The sequence below is a fragment of the Musca vetustissima genome, unplaced genomic scaffold, assembly GCF_032173495.1.
Source record: "Musca vetustissima isolate MV318-11 ecotype Yass unplaced genomic scaffold, APGP_CSIRO_Mvet_v1 utg1485, whole genome shotgun sequence".
NCBI lineage: Eukaryota > Metazoa > Arthropoda > Insecta > Diptera > Muscidae > Musca > Musca vetustissima.
In genome coordinates this window covers 117,672-130,643 of record NW_026874713.1, presented here as the reverse complement: position 1 = coordinate 130,643, position 12,972 = coordinate 117,672, and the positions used below count along the sequence as shown (strand labels likewise).

Genomic DNA, 12,972 nt, shown 5'->3' with positions numbered 1-12,972 from the left:
GTCCATCGGACAACGAAGACGGATGATGGCGATGATGATGATGGGGGTCATTCGTTTGTAATTTTTTGATGGACAGTTTAGGCTTTGTTGTTGTTACCAAAAAAACGTAAAAATTGATTTATCACCTTTCCGAGTGAGAATTTACCGGTTCAGTATGTGTTCGGAAGGTTTTTTTCAAATATGGGTTAATTATATTTTGTTTGGTCAGGTTTTGGGTACGGATTTCGAAATATGGACATTTTCTAATTACATTGTATTCTTTTTTGTTTTAAGGGATATCAATTTGATAGCTACCATTGTAAAGGGATTTAAAGTGACAAATTTAAAATTCTTCAAATTGAAGAATTTTTTGGAAGGCACACTCAGTTTTTGAATATTTTTTCTAAAGCCAAAATATTCTAAGCGGTGGTTTTTAAAATTGTATTGTCAAGGCCTAAAAGACCTATAAGCATGGATTTTTTAAATGTTTTTGAGAAGACCCTTATATTCCACTTATAAGGACAGATTTCTGAGGTTATTTATTTTCTCAAGGTTCAAAGACCCTAAGCGTAAATATATATTTTTTTTTAATCCGAAAATAATCATAAATGAAAATTTCATAAACATTTTTTCTTAATGCCAAAGATACTTAATCGTAGATATTTAAATATTTTTTCAAAATCTAGAAACACATACAAACGTATTTTTATAATGACCTAAATGCCTCAGAAGCGACCTAAATGCCTAAGAAGCGTGGATTTGTTTTTAGATTTGTGCATATCAGGACCTAGACGTCTCAAAAGCGTGGATCTTTCAAATACTGGTTCTTTTGATATTTTTTCCTGAACTGTGAGGACCCCCACAAAAAAATATTTTGGTTAAAGTATAGGCGACCCATAGGCAAGGATAATTTTTTTAAATAATTTTTTTCAAGTCCTGAGAATTTTGAGATATTCAAGGACCTTCACATATATAAGAGCGATTTATTTTTTAATATATTTTCTTTCTATTATATCTCAAGGACTTAGTGACGATACATGGGATATTTAAATATTTTTTCTCCATACATTTTCCTCAGGGCCTAGATGACCCATAGGCAAGGACTCGCCTTCAAGGCGAGGAGACCTTCAATGTCCTTCATGGCGTGAATTTCTTAAAAAAAATATTTTTTCATAGACCTTCAAAGCGTGGAAAAGACATTCAAGACAAGGATTTCTTAAAAAAAAGTATTTTCCAAAGACTTTCAAATCGAAGATTTTCTAACAAATATTTTTAGGGAACATACACAAAGTGAGGATTTTTAAAAAAAATTTTAGGTTCCAATGCAAGGTTTGCATTTAAAAAATATGTTTATGGGTCAAGTCAAGGCATAGATTTTTTTTAAATAAAATTGTTTATGAACCATACACAATGCGTAGATTTTTTTTTTAATATTTTTGGGACCATACACAAGGTTTGGATGTTTTAAAAAAATTTTTGAGGGTATTCAAAGCGTGGATTTGTAAAATAATATTTTTCAGGGCCTTTCAAAGCTTGGATTTCTTAAATAATATTTTTTAACGAATATTTTTAGGATTTAGAATTCTTAAATAATATTTTTAAGGGCGTGGATATTTTAGGGCGTATTTTCCCACGGCCAAAAAGACATTTTAAAGAATTTTTCTTAAGACCCTCAGAGGCAAGAATTTTTTAAATAATGTTCTTAAGAGACTCATACAGAGCAAATATTTTGAAAGAATATTTTTCCAAAGACAAACGAGGCGTCGATTTTAAAACAAAAATCGCGTAATTCTCAAAATTATTTGATGCTAAGATGTACTACACGTTGCATTGAGGTACCCAAAAACTCGTAAAACGCGAATTATTTCCGAAAACTCTATATGCCATTAACGCGCATCCGATTTCGATGTGCACCCTAAAAAAATACATCGATCTACATATATGTCAATGCGGTCCATTAAGAACAATGGATGACCCAGCTCACTCTATTTTTAAGATAAATTGGGTACATCTCTCTTTCGGCTGAAGTTTTTAATGTTCTGTTTTCGCAAAAGTTAAAAAAACCGTATCAGGTAATTTATTGAAACGGAAATCATCCACAGAAAATGCCACTAAATCCGCAATATTTTCAAAAAATTTTTTTGGCAAATGTCATGTTTTTGGAAGGCCAGTTCCCGCCGTTCTAGTAGATGGATTTTCACGAAGAAGATTTTATATCATCCGAAACGTAAAAAAACCCTTACTGATCGCGGATACTCATATCATTCAGTTGACAGATCTAAAAATTTAGCCCGAAAAATTGGTATTATCGAAATTTGATCGCACAAAATTTTCACATTTGGATGAGTATAACTCTGAAGCTGTGCATACTACATACAAAAAATATATATCAAATTACTCAGAGTCTCGACTACAATAATCTTATAACCGATTTTTAGAAATTCCTGTTTGAGCATTGAAACTAAAAGAAAAATTAAAAAAAAAACACTCCAAATCGAGCTTCAAAATATCAGCATCATTTAAAGGTAGATGAAGATATAATTTTGAAAAATGATACACCAGAGACGTAGTCCACATTTTGTTGGCTCCTAGTTTTACTTTGACACGAAGACCCTGAAATGAGTGGCTTAGTCGCAAATCGATAGAGAACATAAAAAAAACTGGTTCGCCTTAAGCTGTTTTTACACATTTTTTTACATTAAAGAAGACAGAGCTTCCACCCAAATAATGTTTGGAGGTCAATATCATGAAAAAGTTTGCAATGACCGATCAATTAACCCAAAACTATTCACTTTTTTCATATACTTAAGTAATTTCCGAGTTATAAAGGGGTGAACCTCGGCTTAAGCTATGTTAAAAAATTGACAACATTGCCCATATATACTTAAGAGACCATACACAAGGCGTTTATTAAAAAAAAAACAAGTGAAAAAGCGTTAAGTTCGGCCGGGCCGAACTTTGGATACCCTCCACCATAGATATACTGACAGGTACTTGAAATGAAAATATAGGGAAAATATCAAAAAGTGGATCTATATCGACATTTCCACAAACCGGTTATGTAAACCACAATGTAAACTATAAAACACATTTCAGAAATTTTTAATGGACAAATATACCCTCAGCTTTATGGATAATGAGGGTATATACACTTTGACACGATTAAAATGGTTCTAGACCCCATGTTTCTTTGGACCAAATTTGTTTCAGAAAATTTTGATTTCATCCAAACTTAGTTCAAGTTCGAAGATGGGGAATATCGGTCCACTCCTTCTGGTACCTCCCACACAGGGGCTAGGTCTAAATACGGGTTATAGTTCATATATAGTTCATTATCGAACCTTACGTTCTAGTTCTTTATCTCGATATCCTCCGCAGGTGATATGATTACAACAGAGTCTTAGGACCAAACCCAAAACGCGGAACAAATTACATAACTATTTTAATATAAAAAATGGGGTTATATGGGGACTACCCCAAAAAGGGGGTGCATATTCATAATTTTTTGTAGGGAAATTTGTTACCATATACAACTACAAAATACCAAATTTCAGCGAATTCGTTTGAAAAACGTGTTCAAGAACCTCAAAATAGCGAAAATTGGGGGGTGCCTTTATATGGGGGCTACCAGAGAAATTGAACCTATATTTATAATTTTTAGTGGAGAAATTGGGTAACCAATAGCAACTCAATATACGAAATTTCAGCGAATTCGGTTGAAAAGCGCGCACAAGAACCCCAAAATACCGACATTTGGGGGGTACCCTTATATGGGAGCTACCAGAAAAAATTAACCTATATTTATAATTTTTAGTGGAGAGATTTGCTACCCAATAAGAACTCAAAGTATTAAATTACAGCCAATTCGGTTGAAAACTACGATCAAAACCCCCAAAATACCGAAAATTTGTGAGTACCGTTATATGGGGGCTACCAGAAAAAATGAACCTATATAAATAATTTTTAGTGGGGACATTTGGTACCCAATAAGAACCCAATATACCAAATTTCAGCGAATTCGGTTGAAAAACACGCTCAAGAACTTCAAAATACCGAAAATTGGGAGGTACCCTTATATGGGAGCTATGCCTAAACGTGGACCGATATAGCCAATAATCGAACTTGAAAAACGCGCTCAAGAACCCCAAAATACCGACATTTGGGGGGTACCCTTATATGGGGGCTACCAGAAAAAAAGTGGACCTATATTTATAATTTTTAGATTTTCTACCCAATAAGAACTCAAAGTATTAAATTACAGCCAATTCGGTTGAAAACTACGATAAAAACCCCCAAAATACTGAAAATTAGAGAGTACCGTTATATGGGGGCTACCAGAAAAAAAATGGACCTATATGTATAATTTTTTGTGGAGAAATTGGGTAACCAATAGGCACTCAATATACCCAATTTCAGCGAATTCGGTTGAAAAACGCGCTCAAGAACCCCAAAATACGGAAAATTGGGCTATGCCTAAACGTCGACCGATAAATCCCATCTTCGAACTTGACCTGCCTGCAGACAAAAGACGACTCTGTGCAAAATTTTGACGATCTATCTCAACTCGTTTAGACGCTAGAGTGATTACAACAGACGGACGAACAGACGGACTTAGATCGTCTTAGAACTTTACGCTGATCAAGAATATATATACTTTATAGGGTCGCAAATGATTTTTTCGATGAGTTACAAACGGAACTCATCGAGAGGTTCACTTTTTTTTTAAATTGTTAAGGGACCCTCAAATTGGTATTTCTTGTGTTTAAAATCAACTCATTTACTATTTTCATATGTATAATAAACCATAACATGATAATAAATTATTATTAAGTGTCAAACTCAAACACAATTGCCGACCGGCCGTTAAGAGGTGCTTGTCATACATCGTTTGAATCCCTAATCACACAGTCATTCACTCCACAACTTCTTTTTTTATTATTATCTACATTCTGGGAGTCATAAAAAATCAACATAAATGGTCATCTTTTCCATGAATGAATATTAAAAATATAGAATTTTTTTCAAATCCTAGAGACATCAACTCTCTTTCTCTAATCTGCCATTACAAATGCCAGGCACGATCAGCCGAACAGATTTATGGTTTTTTTGGAATAAAAAAGAAATAAAATGAGACGAAGAAGAAGAAACATGCAGGAATTATTACAACGTCTTTTGGGATGATTAATAAATTTTGTGAGTTGTAATGAAGAGAAGAAAAAATAAAATAAAAAAAATAAAAACTCAATTACAAACAATTTTCAGAGATTTTAGTTGGAAAATAATCAAACTAATTTGGAAAATTATTTTTTATAGGGAAATTCCTGGTTGACATTCGAAAAAAATCTCGTGCAGATTGAAAAAATGCTTCTTTGGAAACTGAGTCTTAAAAGTGGACTATAGGAAACTTAGTAAAAAATAGACTGTCTTTAATCAGATAATGGTTTGGGTATTCTAAACAAAATATTTTCTAAGCCGTATCTCAAAATTTGGCATTCATGACTGGGGACACAAAGCATCCATATGAGCTAAATTTTATATTTGGGCATAGGTATTTCTATTCCATTCCTAGAAAGTTTTCTGAGGACTTATATTCCCATTGAGGGATATTCCAATACTTACAAATGCTATTCCATAGAAGAAAAAAACTCGTCGTTAAAATTATTAATTGCGGCTTTAAGTTGTCACAATTACCCTTGTTTTAATATTTCCACATCGGTCCCCTTTCAGGTCAAATTTTCTGCTTGTAATTATGACATTTTGTTTTCGTTTTTCCCGGTTTTCAAATGTCAAAAAAATAGAATTTCAAAATGAAAATTTATGCATCCCCACCAATTCATTTCACATAAAATATAGAAATTTATTATAAACAAATATAAAAAAACAACAACATTTTAAGAAGCCATAATACCCGGCAGCCGCAGTGAGCACACGAACACAGGAAATGAGTTCGCTCTTCACCAATGACCCCTAAATTGTATATGGGGATCATTTAAAAAAAATCGAATCGAACGAAGAAAGAAAATAAATTAAATTGCATTTGTTGTTTGTCTGTCTGTCCGTCATCTCACACAACTACATATTAGAAGATCTTTATCACAACAACAACAACATGGAAAATGATGATCGAAAACCTATTGCTTTAGGGGCAAACACACACACAATTATTTTTCTCAAGTGTTTGTTATTAAATAAAATTTGGGAATTTTCCATGGTTCATCCTTTGTGCCTGGGCAAACAGCAGGCAGGGATACTTGAGTGTGTGTGCTCACAAAATTCATTTGATCCTTATCGTGACAGTTTTTTGATCGTTTTATTTAGTAAGCAGGATGTGAAGAACGGGGATGTAAATAAAAGAAATTATTATTTAAAAAATACATGGCTTAATAGATTTTGGAAATATTTAGAAAAATATATATTTAAATATTTTTAGCTTAAAAATATTTTTTAAAAATCCACGCCTTTGTTGAGAACCCTAAAATATTTTTTTTTTAAATCCACGCCTTTGTTTAGAACCCTAAAATATATTTTTTTTTTAAATTCCACGCCTTTGCTTAGAACTCTAAAATATTTTTTTAAAAATCCACGCGATTGTTTAGAACCCTAAAATATTTTTTTTAATATTCACGCCTTTGTTTAAAAACCTAAAATATTTTTTTTAATATTCACGCCTTTGTTTAGAACCCTAAAATATTTTTTTTTTAAAATCCATACCTGTTGATAGACCCCTAAAAATAATTTTTAGGGGTCTATTTCAACACTCTTTGCAAAATTTCGTCTCAATCGGACAAATATTGGGTGTTTGGTGTATCATTCACAAAAAATCGGACGAAACTATATATGGGAGTTATATCCAAATCTGAACCGATTTTAACAAAACGTTGCAGATATCAGACTCGACCTAATTCAGTGCTCCGTGCAAAATGTTGTCCCAATCGGAAAAATATTGGGTGTTTGGTGTATCATTCACAAAAAATCGGACAAAACTATATATGGGAGCTATATCTAAATCTGAACCGATTTTCACAAAACTTTGCAGATATCAGTCTGAACCTAATTCAGTACTCTGTGCAAAATTGTGTCTCAATCGGACCAATATTGTCAGTATGGCGCTCCATTTACATAAAATCGGACGAAACTATATATGGGAGCTATATCTAAATCTGCACCGATTCCAAGAAAACTTCGCTTATATCAATCTTCACCTAATTCAGTACTCTGCGCAAAATGTTATCTCAATCGGACCAATATTGTCAGTATGGCGCTCCATTTACATAAAATCGGACGAAACTAAATATGGGAGCTATATCTAAATCTGCACCGATTTTCTCCAATGGGGTTCGTCTTTGGGCCAAATAAGTGAACTGTGCCAAATTTCATCCAAATCGGATCACAAATGCGACCTGTACTTTGTTAACAAAAATACATGGACGGACGGAAATGCGTAAATCGACTCAGAAAATGATTCGATTCATATTCTCAAAATGAACCATGGGTCTATCTCGATTCCTTTTGCCTGTTACAAACATATGCACAAAGACATAATATCCTGTACGCCTGTTGATATACCCCTAAAAATCCACGCCTCTTGATAGACCCTTAAAATCCACATCTGTTGATAGACCCCTAAAAATCCCCTAAAAGGGGGTGAGTAATAATTTTTTTGGTATGGAGATTTGTTACCATATACGACTACAAAATAATAAATTTCAGTGAATTCGTTGGAAAAACGCGTTCAAGAACCCCAAAATACCGAAATTTTGAGGATACCCTTATATGGGAGCTACCAGAAAAAAATGGACTTACATTTATAATTTTTAATGCAGATATTTGGTACCCAATAAAAACCCAATGTACCAAATTTCAGTGAATTTGGTTGAAAAACGCGCTCAAGAACCCCAAAATACCGAAATTTGGGGGGTACCTATATATGGGAGCTACCAGAAAAAATTTACTTATATTTATAATTTTTAGTGGAGATATTTGGTACCCAAAAAGAACCTAATTTACCAAATTTCAGCGATTTCGTTTGAAAAACGCGCTCAAGAACCCCAAAATACCGAAATTTGGGGGGTACACTTATATGGGAACTACCAGAAAAAATGAGCTTATATTTATAATTTTTAGTGGAGATATTTGGTACCCAATAAGAACCCAATTTACCAAATTTCAGCGAATTCGGTTGAAAAACGCACTCAAGAACCCCAAAATACGGAAAATTTGGAGGGTACCCTTATATGGGAGGTACCAGAAAAAATGGACTTATATTTATAATTTTTAGTGCAGATATTTGGTACCCAATAAAAACCCAATTTACCAAATTTCAGCGAATTCGGTTGAAAAAAAAAATATTTCAAATCCAGTAGTTTTTCTAATGGGAAAGAGACATAATCCCCCTAATTGTCTTCCATTATATTTTCCCTGCCAATTACCCAGAACATAATTTCCATACACAAAACTCCATTGAAAATATTCAATTCCACTAAAAGGCAACAACAACAAAATAAAACATAGCTGCCAACTAAAATGTATTATTTTTAAATTGACCCCATGCTGGGTAAAGCATTCACTTGTCTTCAACACACTTCGGCAGAGGCAGTAGGCAAGGCACTACACTACACCCTGACGGTTATGTAGAGAGACAAATAAAAACATCGTACTAACTAAATCAAGCAGGCACTTGGACGCACTTCTGAAGCACCATATAACAAAATTAATAATATTTAATTTCAAATAAAAAAGTATAAATTTTCTAGCATGCAATAAAAAATATAAATTTGTTGTAGCATGCTAGAAAAACGTAATTATCAAGCATTTTATTATTTAAATATCATGCGAGAATTTTTTCATTTCGTTTACGAAAGAGTAAAGCAAAACAAACAATGAAGAACTACAACACAAAGAGTACTTATTAAGAGAGTAAGAGAATGAACGTTCTCTTTCTCTTTTCATATAAATACCCACTAATTGCCAGCAACAAATGTGAGGGTCACTCAGCTAACAAGCCAGCCAATCAACCAAACCGATACACACAAATAAACGACGCCAATGGCGACCATATCTATAAATAGCCATGAGAATATCATTTGTAGTTGTTTGCAAACAGATATGTGCCCGGGTAGCTCAGTCGGTAGAGCATTGGACTTTTAATCCAAGGGTCCAGGGTTCAAGTCCCTGCTCGGGCGAGTCAATTTTTTTTTGAATTTTTGATTTTTTGTTAAATTAATATTTTTCATATTTCTTGTAAATAATATTTAACAATAAAAAATAGTAAAGTTAATAAAAAAAAAATAAAATAATAATAAATAAATAAAATAATAAATAAATAAATAAAATAAAAAATAAATAAAATAAAAAATAAATAAAATAAAAAATAAATAAAATAAAAAATAAATAAAATATGAAATAAATAAAATAATAATTAAAATATAATAAAAAATAAAATAAAACAAAATATAATAACACAAAATATAATAAAATATAATAAAAAAAAATTAAATTAAATTAAAAAATTAAATGATAAAAAATTAAATGATAAAAAATAAAATTATAAAAAATAAATTTATAAAAAAAAATAAAATTATAAAAAAATAAATTTATAAAAAAATAAAATTATAAAAACAATAAATTTATAAAAAAAAATAAATCTATACTAATAAAAGATTAAAGTGATTGACTGACTGTTTTAAAGATTTAACGAAACGGCTGAAGCTAGACTCTTGAAATTTTGGGTGAGGGTCACTCTTGGTCCAAAGGTGACAGATAAGGCTGGGTTTTTGGAAATTCGTACTAGAACGGTACGAAAAGTACTAAATATGATACCATTTGTATTTGGCGAACCGGTAGAGTTAGAACTCTTAAATTTTAAATGAGGTTCACTGATGGAGTGTAGAATAGATTGGACATTCGAATTATAAGTATGCGAAAAGTACTAAAATGTACTACATTTGGTAAAATTTCGTAGCATGTGAATGGATAGAGCTAAAAACTTGAAATTTGTAATGCGAAAAGCAGTTGATAAATAGGGTCTATTTAAGGAGATGGTTTTGAAACCGTGTACTTTTGTGTACGAAAAGTACTATATTTGGTACAAATTTAATTCGGAGGGACGAATCGAGCTGGAATTCTGAAATTTAAAAAATTTAGTTTTGGAATTTTTTTACTTATGTGTAAGAAAAGTACTAAATCGTACTAAAATTGGTACAGTTTGGATTTGGGTGAACAGATAGAGCGAGAACAATGACATTTGGAATCAGGATCACTGTAAGGGGTGTGGGATTGGGTTCAGGATTCAGTTTAAGAAATTAATATTTATGCCTAATAAATGGTACTACATTTGGTACAATTTGAATTTTAGGTGAACCTATAGGGCTAAAATCATGCAATTGGAGTTAGGATCACTGTTGAGGTGTAAGATTGAAATATCTAGGAAGTTTTGGAAATTGGTTCTACTGTGTACTAAATTTAGTACAATTTAAATTGTGGATGAAGCGATAGAGTTTGAATCCTGAAATTTTGATTTAGGATCACTGTGGAAGTGTAGGATTGGGGTACGTAGGACGGTATGGAAATTGGTACTATTATGTACTAAATTTAGTACAATTTGATTTGTGGGTGAACCGATAGAGATGGAATTCTGTAATTTTGATTTATAAGCACTGTGCAGGTGTAGGATTGGAGTATTTTGGAAGATTTGGAAATTGGTAATATAATGTACTAAATTTAGTACAATTTGAATTGTGGGTCAACCGACAAAGTTGGAATTCTGACACTTGGATTTAGGATCAATGTGGCGGTAGGATTGGAGTATGTAGAATGTTATGGAAATTCGTACTACTGTATACTAAATTTTGTACAATTTGGAGTTGGAATCCTCAAACTTGGTTTAGAATCACTGTCGGGGTGTAGATTTGGGTTAAGTAGGAGGTTTTGGAAATTCGTACTACTGTGTACTAAATTTGGTACAATTTTAATTGTGGGTGAACCAATAGAGTTGGAATCCTGAAACTTTAATTTAGGATCTCTGTGGTAGTGTAGGTTTGGGGTAAGTAAGAAATTTTGGAAATTCGTACTACTGTGTACAAAATTTGGTACAATTTGAATTGTGGGTGAACATATGGACTGGGATACCTGAAACTTGGTTTTAGAATCACTGTCGGGATGTAGGATTGGGGTATTTAGGAAGTTTTGGAAATTCGTACTACTGTGTACTAAATTTGGTACAATTTAAATTGTGGGTGAATCCTGAAATTTGAATCTGCAATCATTGTGAGGTTGTAGGATCGGGGTATGCATGAAGTTTTGTTGGATGGTTGAAGAGGATGCATATGGAAATAATGTGTGCTAAATGGAAAATCTGGATTTGGGTGAACCTTTAGAGCTCGAATCATGCAATTTGGTACTAAATGGTACTCAAATTTAATTTATGGTCGATATAAATGTGTGGATTGTTTTTTCGGACAAATTATTATTACATATTTCCTACATTCGCCAACGAAGTTGCGGGAATTTATTAGTCACAATTAAAAACATAAATACTAATAAAAATAGTGATGGCTTGATGGGAATTTGCCGAAGGCAATATTTCCTTACTCATAGTAGGAAACAGGTTGAAACAAACTTTGAATAAATCTGCGCAATTGAACAAAATTCTTAGGGTTCCCTAATAGGATAACACTTTTTTTAATAAAATTGAATAAGAGAAGCCAGAAGAATAACAAAAAATAATTTCTGCAGACAACATTGTGGGAATCTGCAATGTCTATGACGACGGCAGTTAACCAATTTTACTCCATAATAATTGGTTGTAACTTGCAACAAAATGTTGACCATGACAAATATTGTCTTAGAGTTGTGGAGGCACAGTGGTAAGAAAAATATATATTCTTGTCCGGTGCGGACTTAAAAAAATAGGGTGGATGTTTTTATGACATGGATTTAAAAAACAAATAAGGATTGGATTTAAAAAAAAAAATATTTTTAGGGGACTAGAGGTCCCACAAAGGTCTAGCCTTAGGAGTGGACTTTCAAAAAATGATTTTTAGGGGACTAGAGGTCCCCTAAGGTCTAGCCTTAGGCGTGGATTTTTTAAAAATTATTTTTAGCGGCCTATCCTTAGCATGCATTTTTCAAAAATTATTTTTGAAAGGTCTAAAAAAAAATAATTTTTTCTCCACCCACTGTTTTTGCTTTGCCTAAATGCTGACAAAGATATCCATTCTGTTGATGATGACGATGTTTATGTTACGCCCAATTTTTTGTGTTTGGATTAGCTTGAGAAAATTTTCAGCAAAATATTCTGAAAACAAGCATTGCAGTGGTGGCTGTGCACCACATTCCATTCCGCACTTTGGCCAACAACGATTTCATTTAAACGAAGCATTCTCTCACACCGGCTAAAAGCACACACACATAAACCGGAAACGGGCGGATGCCAAACTGATTGAATCAACAACAGAGCAGCATATATACAAGAAGAACAGCAATAAAAATCAAAAGAAGCAACACCACCATCGCACATTGCCCCGAAAAAAGTGATGTCGTTGTCGTAATGCGATCTCCTCTAGGCCTGGAAGGCAATTCCGGACACCACCACCACCACCAGGCAAATGATGCATCACATGATAATGCGGCTGCAGGGTGATCAGATGGTGTGCGGTGTGTAGTTCGCAAAAAAAAATTGGAAAATTTGCTATCATAAAAAGAAAATTGCAAAGAGAAATGTGACAAACCAACCAAAAACATTGCTCATCCACACATCTGTGAGGTGGCGGCAGTGATTCACCATCTGACGCACACACTTTTCCAATGCTTTTAGCCAGAAGAAGTGGAGTTTTTTGCTTCCCTCTGCTTTATGACCGACTTTTTAACTTTGCTTACCAATCAATATTAATGAGATTGTGGCAAGCGGCAACAATATCTGCCATTCGGCAGATATTTCGTCTTTGCCATTAATATTTCTTGTTTTTGGACATGAATAATCCAATGAATGGATAT

The 12,972-nt window shown here is 33.0% G+C and overlaps 1 protein-coding gene and 1 non-coding gene across 2 annotated transcripts in view; one reads left to right on the top strand and one right to left on the bottom strand.

The window, feature by feature from the left end:
* The window catches only part of LOC133336147 (tyrosine-protein kinase Btk-like), a gene marked incomplete at its 3' end in the record, with an annotated part of 96,214 nt that overhangs the window by 31,419 nt on the left and 51,823 nt on the right, over window positions 1-12,972 (bottom strand). The window lies entirely within an intron of this gene.
* Window positions 9,089-9,161, top strand: Trnak-uuu (transfer RNA lysine (anticodon UUU)). Its single transcript has one exon. It is a non-coding gene; the product is annotated as a tRNA-Lys (tRNA).